Source organism: Saccopteryx bilineata, chromosome 5 (genome assembly GCF_036850765.1).
Source record: "Saccopteryx bilineata isolate mSacBil1 chromosome 5, mSacBil1_pri_phased_curated, whole genome shotgun sequence".
NCBI classification, from domain to species: domain Eukaryota; kingdom Metazoa; phylum Chordata; class Mammalia; order Chiroptera; family Emballonuridae; genus Saccopteryx; species Saccopteryx bilineata.
In genome coordinates this window covers 57,830,650-57,842,646 of record NC_089494.1, presented here as the reverse complement: position 1 = coordinate 57,842,646, position 11,997 = coordinate 57,830,650, and the positions used below count along the sequence as shown (strand labels likewise).

At 43.8% G+C, this 11,997-nt stretch overlaps 1 protein-coding gene, 1 non-coding gene and 1 pseudogene across 6 annotated transcripts in view; all 3 read left to right on the top strand.

Annotated features, from left to right (window-relative positions):
• Positions 1-1,048: 1,048 nt before the first annotated feature.
• Positions 1,049-11,997, top strand: part of OSBPL6 (oxysterol binding protein like 6) — a 235,393-nt gene continuing 224,444 nt past the window's right edge. For all 5 annotated transcript variants that reach the window (XM_066279263.1, XM_066279264.1, XM_066279261.1 and 2 more), the window contains exon 1: positions 1,049-1,195. The gene's annotated coding sequence lies outside the window, so the exon portion shown is untranslated. The remainder of the gene's footprint in view (positions 1,196-11,997) is intronic.
• On the top strand, positions 5,462-5,568 carry LOC136307104 (U6 spliceosomal RNA). The gene has a single exon (XR_010725794.1). It is a non-coding gene; the product is annotated as a U6 spliceosomal RNA (small nuclear RNA).
• On the top strand, positions 8,221-8,333 carry LOC136307240 (small nucleolar RNA SNORA42/SNORA80 family; annotated as a pseudogene).

Here is an 11,997-nt window from a genome sequence, read left to right as displayed (position 1 = left end):
ATCAGGATTTTAATAGGACATAGACCAGAGAAATGCTATCACAGTTACTTCAGTGGATAGCAATATGTTCAGTTTTTGAAGATACCCCTTCCAGCCCAAATCGTCCAACCCTGACGCCTAAAGAGCCCACGAAGCACTCCCAGCGCTGTTTCTCTAACAATTCCTATTACAGTTAGTGTTTTCTGGATATTTCCCCCTGAAGATGGTGATGGTGGAAAGGTCTTGAGATCCTTCTGAAATTTCCTTGTTCTTTTTACAGAAAAAAAAAAAGGTCTTTGTAAATATTTAAATTGACCCATTCTTCCCAGCAAATTTGCCTTCAGGTTAACCTGCCCCTGGACAACGGCTGGGAATAGTTTAATGGTGAGAGAGTTTAAGGGGATGGGAAGGGTTGTAGTGAGGTGGGTCTTCCAGCAACCGATCCTTTCAATCAAGGAGCCCAAGTGTATTTCCTCCTGAGAAGTTTTAGCTCCAGAGTGTCAGGGACGGCGGAGAGCAGGTACATAGTCCTGTAGGCTTACTGACAAGCTGAACGACGGCTGGGACAGGGGCTTGGCAGCGCCTCCCGGGAGGCCGCCAGGTTGCAGTTCCCACATGAATCCCTTTCCTCACGGTACTCGCAGCGGCCACGCTGCAGGCCGCGAGCGCTGGGGCCATTTCGGGACACCCTTGCGAACCCCGGCCGGTCCAGCTCCGCAAGCCTTGGAGGGCGGGGACGCTTTTATGGCGCTTAGGCCTCGGTATGACGGGTCAGGGTCTCCACCGCCGTGATCTCTGGAACCGAGGTTCCCATGGGGCCGAACCAGGCGTGAGCCTAGGCATAGGGACTCGGCGCGCCACGCGTCCGCGCGCCGAACCCGCGGCTCTCCCAGCAGTGCAGTAAGGGGTGCTCGGCGGTGGGAGAGCCGGCTTCCCGCAGTTCCACTCCCGCGTGGCCAGCCAGCTAGCTAGCCAGCCGGGGGCGGGGAGCCCGGAGCGCCGCCCCGCCAGCGCGCCCCGCCCGTGGGAGAGGAGGGGCTGCGGCGCGACCGACCACTGGAGGCGCAGCACCGACGCCACCGCCGCTGTCGGTGCTGGAGACCGCGGCTCCGCTGCTCAGCCGGCCCGCGCGCCCGCCCGTCCGTCCGCCCGCCCGCCGGGGCGGTCTCCGGTCTCTCGCTGCTGCCGCTGCAGGATCAGCGGCGTCGCCTTCCAGGTGGGTGTCCTAGTTGCATAGGGTACCCTTGGAGCGGATATGACCGTACCCGCAGGGGCCCGGGGACATTGTGCACGTTCGGAGGGCCGAGGACCCTGAGGGGCGCGCGGGTGGGCAGCGCGGCTTCGGGCCCTTGAGGCATCGTAGTCCTCGGGGGGTTCCCCTGACTGTAAACCCCGGCGGTCGGGAGTCGGGGGTCGCGGTGCTAGTTCGGCCTGGCGGCCGAGGTGGGAGGGGGCGTTTGGGTCCTGATCCCCACTCGCCGTCCTCCCTTCCCCCTCGTTGTCGGGGAATTCCGGCCGCCTGGCTCTCCTGCACGCAGCCCCCCGCGCAGGCTGCTAGGGAATGAAGCTGGAGCCCGCGGAGGGACTGATGTAATTGTCAGCGGAGAACGGCACCGCGCGGATGAGAGCGCCCGCTCCCGCGCCGGCTCCAGCTAACGCCTACGCCGCACCTTTCAGGGAATCGGGGTAGCCGGGAAGAGCGGCCGGGGAAGTTGTGCATTTGGTTTTATTGTGCGCGTGCACTGCGGACTGCCCCCGCGGGGCACCCCTGCCACCCGCTGCTGGCGCCCTTGCAGCCTTCCCTGCAGCCTTCGTCCACCCCGGCCAGGGCCCAATCTGCGTTCCCTGGTTCAGACTGGGACAGCGTTTACATTGCAGTCAAGACGTGCTTCCCCTGCAACCAGCCGGCAACTGCCCGCAGATCGTGTCGCCCGGGTATCGGGGGGTGGGGTGGGGGTGGGGGATTGGAGACTTGGAGAGGAAGCTGGGAAGAAGTAATGACAGCAGCAGATTTTTTAAAAGCCTCTTTTGTGTATAGCCACATCCGTACGACACCTTTTGAGCTTTTTTTTTTTTTTTAAAGTTATGACCTATACAGATTTTGTGGCAATTCTGTGATATACCTGAACGGTAGCTTCAACAGAGACCTAAAGCTGGGAAGAGCATTACATAATGGGCATGAAGCAAATGACAGGAAACTAAGTGAACCCATTGGGTTGCCAGATGATTATTTCTCCCGGGCGCAAAAGTCCTATTGGCTTTTTTCTCTATTAAAATTTCCGTTTTAAATGTCGCTGGAGTAGTTTTAGCATTGTATGTCGTGTTTAGTTGTGATCTTTTTTCAAATAAAATATTTTTTTCTTGAACGTCTTTTCTTAAATTTAAAAGCGGCATGCTAATAGATGGCAATATATCGTACAACTAGTTATATGTGCTCTTTCTTCAAAGGTAAATTTGAAAAATATCCCATCTTAATATCCTTAACTTTGTTTTCCTCTTGGCTGTAATCCCCAGCCCCACGCCCATTGTTTTTGGAAGCATTAATACAGTTTTAGGTACTGCAAGCTCAGTGTTGATATTCCCATGGAATGCTACAGCACTGCAGATACAAAGACTAATAATAAATGAAACAGAAGACCTCACAGTAACTCAGAGTGAGCGGAGTTCCCAAGGTCGAAGGGAAGCTGCAGTGTAATTCGGCTATAATCTTATACGGAGACTAGGCATATCCCTCATTGGGTTATAAGGAAGGCCTTGATTGATGGAATATTATTCCTAGTACTCTTTTACCCCAAATTTCATGTTTCCCCCTAAACCTAATTTTTTTCTCAAAGTAGAAACAATATTTTGAAATTTAAATCTTGCTTTTGGAAAGTTTAAAAATCTTGGTTTTGCTCATATTTTCAGTTTTGATGAGATAACTCAATTATATACTCAGTGATGCACTTCTTTTGGGATATCTCAGTTTCAAATGATGATGGTTTATCGGATGTCCCTTGGTTATAGTACAGTATGATTCTGTTGGACTTTTACAGGATTGCGTAGTATAAGTTTTCTTGTCCCTAAACTACTCTATGTTAACTTTACTACAAGAAGAAAGGTAAAGTACTTCCAGGATGAAATATTTGTGGTTGGAGACCTGCATGACCACTGCAGAAATAGAGTTAGATTAATGTGAAAGTAAATAAAGGTTTTGTGCCATTTTATTCAGGAAACTGTTGGATAAGGAGAAGATTTAGATTTTGTAAAAATTACTAGGTTAGGTAGCCTTCAGAAATCAGTCAGCGGATAATTACTTATTGAGCACCATTTGTTCAAGGCATATGGGAAATACCGATAAGAATAAAACAATGTCCTTGCCTTCAAGAGTTTGTCTTCTACTTTGGGAGGCCAAGGCATGAATTCTCAAAATAAGAATCTTTCTTTTCTCTCTCTCCTTCTCTCTCTCTCTCTCTCTCTCTCTCTCTCTCTCTCCCCCCCTTCCCTCCCTCCTTCCTTCCCTCCCTCCCTTCCCTGCCTTTCTTTCTTTCTTTCTTTCTTTTCCTCTCTCTCTCTCTCTCTCTCTCTCTCTTTCCTCCCTCCCTTCCTCCCTCCCTCCCGCCCTCTTTCCTTTTTTTTTACTGCAAATGTTTAGTAATAATTACAATTTTTAAGCTTGTTTTTAATCTTAAAAAAAGGTCTTATACGGTCTGTTGTATTCTTCAAAATTTCCCCCATCTACATTATATCATTAAGATTCATCCGTTATGTGTCTGTAACAAAATATTTCCCTGTTCTCCTGCCAATGACCTTTTTCTGTTTTCGTTTCATTTAAAAATATTGCAAAGAGTGCTGCTTTGATCATTCATGTTTCTTGGGTCACATGTGCAAGTATTTCTCATGAGTAAGTTCCTAGGTACAGAATTTTTGATTTGTAGGGCATGTGAATATTGAACTTACCAGGTACTACCAAATTATTATCCAAAATTGTTGCATCAATTTACATGAGCCAGGGAAACAAGCAAACACAAATCATCAAATACAATCAAGCATTTATATGTGTGTTGAAATACACATACATTTTTTTTTTTAAAGGAAGAGAATGATGAACTTAAAACTTAGAGTAATACTTATCTTTTGGGAGGACTACATAGGTGAATGTAAGTTATTGGTAATGATATAGTACTCAGGTTTGGTGGTAAGTTCTTGGTAATCATTATTATTTTTTATTTTTTATGTGAGAGATTGAGGGGGCGGGGACAGACAGGGACAGACAGACAGGAAAGGAGAGTGATGAAAAGCATCAGCTTGTAGTTGTGGCACTTTAGTTCATTGATTGTTTTCTCATATGTGCCTTGACCTGGGGGTGGGAGAGGCTTCAGCCTAGCCAGTGACCTTGGGCTTCAAGCCAGTGACCTTTAGGCTCAAGCCAGTGACCGTGGGGTCATGTCTGTGATTCCATGCTCAATCTGGCAACCTCAGGGTTTCGAACTTGGGTCCTCAGTGTCCCAGGCTGACACTCTATCCACGGTGCCACCACCTGGTCAGGCAAGTTCCTGGTAATCATTATATTTTTTAAAAAGGGGGGTAGGTTATGCATGGATCAGTGATAATTTCAAAGTTCTAAGGAAAAAGAAATAAGGACCATGCAGAGTCTTCCTAAGGCTGACCAGGTACTGTACCAAAAGACCCACAGGTGACAGTTGAGGAATAAGGAAGGAGTCCCTGTGTGTAGGCATGAGTTGCTAAGAGTTCATTGTAGAGACTTGCAGAGGATGAGCAGGCCTTGCTGAGAAGAGGAAGGCCATCTCAGACAGAGGAAATGATAGGAACAGATGTGGAGGAAGCCATATGAAACTGTCCAACAGGGAACCACTCAAAGGGTTCATAAAACCATCTAGAGAACTTACGAATATGGAAGGGTTAGGGGTGAGTAGAGAGATCCGAGCAGGGCCTCTAGTTAGGAGGCTGTTGTTTGAGGAGAGAATTCTCCATTTGTAGAAAACTGAAAAGGAAATCCTTCTGATATTACCGGTATCTCAGAAAAAATATATAGTTAGCTGACAAAGGCAGACCTAGAAAGGAGGCTAACCCAAGTAGCTTCATATCCAGGACTATCTGAGGGATAACTGGATTAGAGAGAGTGTTAAGTATTTCGCCTGACCTGTGGTGGCGCTGTGGATGGGGTGATGATCTGCAATGCTGAGGTCCCCGGTTCGAAACCCTGGGCTTGCCCGGTCAAGGCACATACGACAAGCAGTCAATGAACAGCTAGACTGAAGCAACTACTTCTTGTCCCCACTCTTCCTTTGAAACATCAATAAATAAAATCATAAAAAAAAGTATTTAACTTAACTCTTAAACTTAAAATAAATTTAAGTAAGTACATAAGTTTAAAAAGTAAAACACGTGTAAGTAAATATTGGCAGGTTGTCATTTGAATATGTTTCACCAGTGTCATGAGACCAAGTATAAGGAATTCACGACTAAGACAAAAATTAGTGTGCTTACTTCTGCAGCACATACACTAAAATTGGAATGACGCAGAGAAGATTAGCAGGGCCCCTGCTCAAGGACAACATGCAAGTTTGTGAACTGTTCCCTCTTTTTTTAAAAAGTCAAAAAAGAAAAAGACAGAAATTATCTTCTTCTTTAGATATGATGGATTTTGCTTCTCTAAGATAAGCTTCTCTAAGATAAGCTTATATGTCAATTTATGAAATATATGAAGAAAATACTCTAACGTTGGAAATACTCATATTCGCTTGATGTGCTAATACTTGAATGACCTTTTATGTTAGATTTATAAGAAGTTAGCAGAAAGGCGTTTTAAAAAAATCTTCTATTCCAGCCTCACTCATTTTCCATTGGGAAACCTGAGGCTCAGAGGCTTCTCCAGTGACGCACTAGCCCCCACGTGCAAGTATAGCTAGGAGATAGTATGCCAAATAATTGACTTCTGTGGGGGGTGATAGGAAATAAAGCTCTTCACTCAATTATGGGTAAGTTCATGAGAAAATGACCCCATTGCAACCTCGGCAGTAGGATTTTAAGCTTCCTTTCTATTCCTTCTTGTGTAATTGATGTAGAAAGTGAAATCATACGTATTTTTAAATTTTCTTAGGTTTTTAGAGAAAGACTTTTGTGTTTGAGGGCATGATGAGAGGCATAAATGCTACAAATATTAGGATTTAAATTTTTTTGGTGTTTGCTATTTGATACCCATAACTTTGACTTTTAACTCTATAATAGACAGGAAAGGATACAGACAAATTAAATTATCTTGTGCTACCTACTTTTCTGTCTCTTTTTATTCCTCTTCTCTATACTAATAGGAGAGAAAATCAAAGTGTAGAGGGCATTGAGTCGGAAGTAGAACATTAACTTTCACCTTTTATCTTGCACCCTATCACGGCAGTTCTCACTTTGGCATTAAGACTGATCCATCCACCTTTTGAAAACTGTGGAAATAGAAGGGAGAACAACAGCACTATGTTTTTAGAATCTTTTTTCAAAAATCGAACCTAAAATAAACCTGGCCTTAATTTTCAGCAATGGCTCTATTTTACATCTCCTCAACCAGTCCTTCATTTTTCCATAAATTGGAAGAAGAAACCTTGATATTTTTTATATGTAATATAACGAATAAAAACTTTTTGTTAAAAAAAACATTTCTGGAGATAAAGTCTAAGGGCTGATTTTATTTTAAATTAAGATAACATTTGAGGTTTCTGTGTATCTGGAGCAGCTGGGCAAGTTTTTGCATATTCTCACACTATAGGCAACAATCTGAACTATTTTTGTTATATGATTTCCCTGGAATAGAAAAAGTAGCACAGTTTGAATGGCAGGTTGCTTATGAAAACATTAATGAAATCCTTTTTGATCTCAGTAAACTTCAAATTGAAGCAAGAACTGTAAAAAGAGTGTGATCTCCGAAACATGAACACTCCACAAATGTGAGTGTTCATATGAAACTCTGTGAAGAAAGCAAGGGAGAAGGAGAGAGAAAAATCGACCAGAACTCAGGGTAATGGAAAAGAAAGGTCAGGACAGGAAGTAAGTGGATAGAGCGCAGCTTGTCTTCCAGCCTCCTTTCAAAAAAGTGCTAACAGAAGAAATGAAAGCATAAATCTGAAGGCTTATGGAGACCAGATATTAAAGAGGTCTGTCTCTATACTTTAAAAAGCTTTGAAAAATTTAATCTAGAAAGGAGAAGATAAAAGGTTGATAAATTAAACTCCATGTGAGAAAAGATAGTAGGCCTGACCTGTGGTGGCGCAGTGGATAAATCGTCAACCTGGAACACTGAGGTCGCTGGTTTGAAACCCTGGGCTTGCCTGGTCAAGGCACATATGGGAGTTGATGCTTCCTGCTCCTTACCCCCTTCTCTCTCTCTCTCTCTTTCCTCTCTGAAATGAATAAATAAAAGCTTAAAAACAAACAGAAAAGATAGTATATGTAACAGGCGGAACATAACATCACCACCCAAGAAAAAACCATTTATAACATGTGCCATAGACCAGCATTAACTCTTTAATATCCAAAGAGCTCCTGTGTATCAATAACAAAAATGACTGCTAATCAAATGGAAAAAGGGGCAAAGGCAATGAACAAAGAGTTCACAGCAGAGGAATTACAAATACTCAATTCAGGATGAGAGAAGTGTAATTTTAAACTGTAAAGTCAGTGATTTTCAACAGATGTGCTGCAAGAATTTTTTTTTTTGTATTTTTCTGAAGCTGGAAACGGGGAGAGACAGTCAGACTCCTGCATGGGCCCGACCGGGATCCACCCGGCACGCCCACCAGGGGGCAATGCTCTGCCCACCAGGGGGTGATGCTCTGCCCCTCCGGGGTGTCGCTCTGGCTCTGCCGCGACCAGAGCCACTCTAGCGCCTGGGGCAGAGGCCAAGGAGCCATCCCCAGCACCCGGGCCATCTTTGCTCCAGTGGAGCCTCAGCTGTGGGAGGGGAAGAGAGAGACAGAGAGGAAGGAGAGGGGGAGGGGTGGAGAAGCAAATGGGCGCTTCTCCTGTGTGCCCTGGCCAGGAATCGAACCCGGGACTTCTGCACGCCAGGCTGACGCTCTACCACTGAGCCAACCAGCCAGGGCACAAGAATTTTTAAAACATGAAAAACTTAACTATTTAGTCAGGGGCACTGACCCTCTTTTCCCTTAGATTATCAAATTTAAAAAATGACAACAGCCAACATAACAAGAGCTGTCTGGTATGAAGGAATCAAAACTATCTGTCATGGCTTTGGACTTATGGTAGGCCCATCTACCTAGGTCTCTCATAGAGAAAATTGTGGCCTTGAACCATTGTCTGGCCTCGGCCTGTAGTCTGCAGGCACTGAAGTGGGTTACCCAGTGTCGGGGGAAATTATACCTATTTTTTTTTGTCCGATGGGCTAAATATGTATTATATGGTGTGCCTCAGAATTTTAGTAATTAGTTTTATGTGTGCCATGAGATGAAAAAGGTTGAAAATTGCTGATGTAGTCCATTAAATTGGCAAAGATCTAGATGTTTGGTAATACCTTATGGTGGCAAGGTTTTGGGGAAAGAGGACAAGCTCATACATTCTTGGTAGGGGTACACAATGGTCCAGCAGCTATGTAGTAATTGGAAAATGTTGCTAAAATTAATAATTTACCTACATTCTTATCTCAGGGAACCTAAGAAGTTTTTCTACAGATATACTTGTAGGTCACAAAATGAATTTGCACAGAGACATCCATTGCAGCATTGTCTGTAAGGACAAAAGATTTAGGGAGAGCTAAATATCCATCATCATGGGGTCACTTACATAAATTATAAACAGAAACAAAACCAGGTAGCCGTTAAAAGGAATGAGATCATTCTATATTTGCTGATAAAGAGTGATCTCTAAGATATTACAAGGGAACAAGTCAAGGTGCAGAGTAGTGTGTGGCTATGGGGCTTAATATATATGAGTTTATAGATATGAGTTTATACCTGTAACTGTTAAGTCTTTCTCTGGATGGTTACCCAAGAAACTGGTAACAGTGATTGATTGACTCTGGGGAAGGGGCCTGGGTGGTTGGGCTGGGGAATGGAAGGACACATGCTTAGTACACTCTTTACTGCTGTTTGAATTTTTAAATATGTCAGCTTATCTATTCAAACCAAGATAATTAAAAAATTTCTTGAGTCTTACTTGTACTGATCAAGAATGTTAAGTACTTGTAACAAATAGCATTCCTTTGCGACTTCAGGTCCCTGGTAGTTGCATAAAGGCTCACCCCCACTACTGCCCTGACAGGCTGAAGTTCAAGAGGAGGGAAAATGGAAGGGGTTACCCTTTGGTTTGGAGTTAGCCCACCTTGGCTCTCTGCTTTGCCCTGCCCTCGCCACTGTGCCCCCAGCTAACTGATCTTACTGGGAGGGAAATCCTAGGGACGTTGATTAGGAACCGCCAGGGTGGAGATGAGAGTTCAAGGAGAACAGGTGTTGAAGAAGCTGGTGGCAGAAGCCTGAGGCTGAGAGAGCGCAGAACTGGGGATAAAGAAATTGATACTCCAACTCCATTAGGTGCAGCTGACAATGATAAAATAGATGAATATGTGATTTTATGGATGACAGCCTTCAGGGGTCTCCAAACTTTTTACACAGGGGGCCAGTTCACTGTCCCTCAGACCATTGGAGGGCTGCCAAATACAGTGGTCCTCTCACTGACCATCAATGAAAGAGGTGCCCCTTCCAGAAGTGCAGTGGGGGCTGGATAAATGGCCTCAGGGGGCCGCAGTTTGGGGACGCCTGCTAGATCCTCTGCTACCCCTGAGTTTTGATACAGTGTCCAGGAATCTGCATTTTTAAAAAGTGGCCTTGGGTTTGGGAGTCCATTCTTGGAATCACTGACCTCTTCCACCCCCCTTTTACTGATGAGATTAGTCCCATTTATCACTTGAAATAGCCATTCCCTGGAATATCTTTATAGTAACTTTTAAAACCTTTTATGGTGGTCTGCTCTTACACACATGCCTTCATGAGAGTGATTGTTTCATTATGCCTGTGTTCTAGAGCCCACGAAGGGGTACTAAACATTAGAGAAAGCCAGGGTAGCAACGTCATGGTTGATAGGTCATAACTTTGGGAAAAAGAATTATTTGCTGATAGGAATTATTTTTTTGTTGATGTGCTGAAGAAAAGGAAAAACTTGAAGATCAGAGGTGTTGTACTACAAAATGTTCCTAAGAAGTAAAAATAATATAATTATCATCATTAATACATATTTATGCCAAGTTAATAGACATAGCCTTTCATTTGGAATTGATAGTTTTAAATCAGAAATAACACTGACAGCCTGGCAGGTGGCAGCACAGTGGACGGAGCACTGACCTGGAACTCTGAGGTCGCTGGTTCAAAACTCTGGGCTTGCCGGCTCAAGGCACATATGAGAAGCGATCACTGAACAACTAAAGTGAAGGAACTCCTAGTTGATGCTTCTTTCTCTCTCTACTCTCTCTAAAAATCAATAAATAAAGTCTTAAAAAACAAAGAAACGACATTAGCAAAGTATAAAGGAAAGATGTTTCATCTGTCTTTCTTTTAACTTCTAGGTGTGAAGTTAGAGTTAAATATGTTTCCTATAAATTAATAAAAAAAAATCCTCTGCAGTCCTTTCCTCTGTGAAAGCTCTGTTATTTTAGTGGCCGTTTTCTTTTCCAAACAACTTTATTTGGCAACTAGGAGGAGTAGACTGCAACCCTGTAGTAGCGTGCCGCGGGAAACTTCAGGTATCAGAGCGAGGGGATTTGAAGAGCAAAGGTTAATAGAGGTGGCTGGGGAAAGGTCACAGACGCAGATATCACAGAAGAGCCAGCCCTGGAATGACCTTTGAGAGCTTGGCTTTGGGGCGGATATGTGTGGAAGTTTCTAGAAAACTGTTTCCATAACTTTCCAGGGCTGTTGAAATTTCAGGATGCTTTTGATCCTTAACTAGTGCATCTAGTATATCTAACTTTTGTAGAATTTGAGGAGCAGGTTTAATCTGACATGAATGAACATTTTGCTATATTTAAGAGATTTAGTAGCATATTTTAAATAAACATGATAACAATGTTATACTAACTGCTTCTTGCCCCACATTTAACTTTCCTCCCCCATACATACCTCTGTGAAAATAGCTACTATCTGTGGCACTTTAGATCACAGTATACTTTTATCAGAGAAGCAGTTTATATTTGACAGGAAGAACCCTGGAGTAGGAACCATGGCTACTCAAGTCTGTCCCCAGCTTCCCCATTTACTAAGCAGCCTGCCCTCTAACCACTGGAAGCCTCACTTACTAACAGAGGGCAAAACAGTGGTTATTGAAATGAGTTCTCTAACTTAACACGTAGAGAGCTATTAAGTCCTATGTAATAGAAAGTGCAGTCGAGATGTGGACGGTACAGAGGAAAGTTCAGGATCGCTAAATTTGAATCCGTGACCAAAGTGCAACGTGAATATCGGCGCGTTTATAACGAAGCGCCACCACATAGGAATAACATTACTCGGTGGGATAAGCAGTTGAAGGAAACCGGCAGTTTGGTGGAGAAACCCCATTCTGGTAGGCCATCAGTCAGTGACGAGTCTGTAGAGGCTATACGGGATAGCTACCTAAGGAGCCCTAAAAAATCTGTGCGTGAGCCCACATCGACTGCACTGAATAGGCATGAAACTGGGAGAGTTTTCCTTTTATTTGGTGCAGATTTCACATTTCTATCATCTTTTGTTGCTTTCCTGTGACTGGTCAAAAGTGCACCATGACTTTACGGACACACTGTAGAAAACATTGGTTTAAAAAGTAATTTTATTTCAGCCATACCTTTGAAGTACGTAGTGAGTAAGGAATGCTTCTTGACTCTCATTTTGCTGAAGCTGTTGAAGCTGTTTTTCTTTAGCTCAGAAGTTCGTTTCCCAGAGTGCTGGATAGTTAAAATAGTACCAAGTCTCACTCAGTGTTAGGTAAATCTTGTATTACTTTGTTACTAGATTATAGGAGGGTTTATGGTGTTTCCAATATTGGAAA